This window comes from Malania oleifera, chromosome 7, assembly GCF_029873635.1.
Source record: "Malania oleifera isolate guangnan ecotype guangnan chromosome 7, ASM2987363v1, whole genome shotgun sequence".
Taxonomy (NCBI): Eukaryota; Viridiplantae; Streptophyta; class Magnoliopsida; order Santalales; family Ximeniaceae; genus Malania; species Malania oleifera.
The window spans coordinates 108895286-108897777 of NC_080423.1; the positions used below are offsets into that span (position 1 = coordinate 108895286).

A 2492-nucleotide genomic window follows, 5' to 3' on the forward strand; every position below is an offset into this window, starting at 1 on the left:
ACACAATAAGTGAGGAAGAGAGAATGGACACATGTAATGAAAAACTAATATGCAGTGTGTTAGGTTGTGTATAAAATGATGTTTTTCACTAATAATGATCAAAGACCTTCCAAACCATGTTAATACAAGTCTAATAATTTGTATTTATACCCTAAGAGCCAAAGGAGTCATTAATTAGCCATTGGGAGGAAGAAAAGATATTTTATTTGGTAAAACTAACCGTTTTCTGCCCATTGGTGGAGTTTTACTGGAGGAGTTTTACCCGTTAAACTCATTGACTAGTCCCCTACTCTCATCGACTAGTCACACACTGCCACTCATCGAAAAATCACTTGTTTGCCCTAAATCAGAAAAAAGTCATCAACATAAAAATTGTGAGATTTTTTCTTAGCTTTCCAAGGACACCAAGATCGTCCTTTTTGGACTTTTCTAACAAAAGTTATACCCCAAATACTGAAAAGTGTTTAGGAATGATGATCGGTGTATAATTGAGGTTTTAAACCCAACCAAGAAGCCTTTCAATCACTTAAAACATTATTGGACAAAAGTATATGAAAAATATTAAGTCTAATAAAGTTTAATATTTGTCCAAATGAATTTTTCCTTGAATATAAGATATATTGTTAACAAAAACACATTTGAAAAATCATTTTGATATCTTATATACTTCTATGTCTTTTATTGAAAATATATTTTACATTCTTTGAACCCTTAGGATATAAGACCCATTTTGATAAAATCGGGACTAAGTATGAAAAAGTTCAAGATACCAAGATGTTTGAAAATTTTTCCCTTTTAAAAACATAGTTGAGTATAAGATTCTTTTGACAAACTCTTTAATTTTAACTTCGAAAACTATGAATTGAGTTTGTGACTTTTAATACAATCTTACAAATTCAAGTGTCTTAGTATGCATGCATTGGCTTAACTCTTGCTCATAAATTATGCAGAAACAAAATGCAAGAGTTACAAAAGGTTCCTACCACACACAACCCTTATTGCAAATAATTCAATGATGAAACTTCCATCAGTTGTGCTTGGGTTCATCCGAGTACATGACCTTTTGATCTTTCCTACTTCGATCGTCAACTCAGTCCAATCTTTGCCTTCGATCTAGTACTTCGTGAATGTGTCACTTGTACCTATACTAAACATAATTTGTAAAGATAGAAAAATACTAGAAACAACATATAAGTTAATATCATAAAAAAACATAGGTTAATATCATCAGAAGATGGATTTCTTGAAGAACCCTCACCGGTTTCAACTCGTTGGGTTTTCTTGGAGCGAGATGAGGACACCAACACCTGGCTAAAAGTTAATGAGCTGGGCGGGGCACCGATGGATGATGTAGAAGCCACCATGGACGAGGATGAGGCAGGCGAGGAATAGCCAGTTGATCCCGTCCTAAAGTGCCTGGACGGAATTTAGTTGGCCTTGGCACAAATGGATCAAAGAAATCATGCCCGTTTTGACTCCATCAACGCTCAACTCGCTGCCATCCTTGCCAAATTAGATTACCAACAGTAGCAACCCCCTGTTTTTGATACTGGCAAAGGGGGAGAAGATAGCTTTATTTTGAAAGAAAGTTATGATGGGAGAACATAATTTATTTATTTTTTGTAATTGGAAAACAAACTCTTATTGTTAACTGGCTAACTCTTACAGCTTTTGAACTTTACCTCTCCTTTGTCAGCTGCTCCTTGTTGTTTCCTCTTTCTTCTCTGAGATGCCTTTGTTGGTCCTTCATTCCTTCTTGGCAAAGTCTTGCCCCTTCTTTCAATCTTTTGTTTCACTCTTCGATCTATCTTTCTTTCTTAGTGTGAGAAATTAATTTTTCAGGCAAAGAAGGAGGCAAGGAAAACCCTGATTGACCCTCCATTTATTAGAATAGGCAATTGGGAGTGATTAATTGATTTATTTATTTTATTCATTAATACATTACTCTTTCTCCTATGCTTCGTCTTAGGCTCAGCTAGGCCCACTATGGGGCTACAATTTCCAAAATAGCACAACATGGGCTTTGTGCTAGTGTGGGCCCACAAAAGGCCTAAAAAATACAAAACATGCCCAATATTTGGGCCTCATGATGGGCTGCCACTAACTAGAAATTTCTTGGCCTAATGAAGCCCCAAGGCCACAGAAGTTTTTGTTGTTGTTTTTTTTCTCATGCCTTCATTTTTTAATTTCGATTGTCTTAATAAAGAGCAAATTATTGTACAACGAGTGACCATGCCTAGGAAAAAATCCATGTATGCATACCTGAACCGGACCATGAGGATGAGCAAAAATGAATGACCATGCCTAGGAAAAAAAAACCATACATCAACATTAAACTAAGAATAAATATTAAAAATACAAAAAGGAATCCTAAGGTTTTGTTAAATAAAGCTCCTAACACAATGGAGCATCTATATATATTTTTTGGTAGTACCACTCCCAACCAAGTCTTCAATTTTATAAGAATACATTAATTTCTTTAATTTTTTTAG

At 35.0% G+C, this 2492-nt stretch overlaps 1 long non-coding RNA gene across 1 annotated transcript; it reads right to left on the reverse strand.

Annotated features, from left to right (window-relative positions):
* Positions 1-1275: 1275 nt before the first annotated feature.
* Positions 1276-1802, reverse strand: LOC131160686 (uncharacterized). Its single transcript, XR_009138132.1, has 2 exons — positions 1683-1802; positions 1276-1549 (listed from the first exon to the last, which is right to left on the reverse strand). It is a non-coding gene; the product is annotated as an uncharacterized LOC131160686 (long non-coding RNA).
* Between the last annotated feature and the right edge of the window lie 690 nt (positions 1803-2492).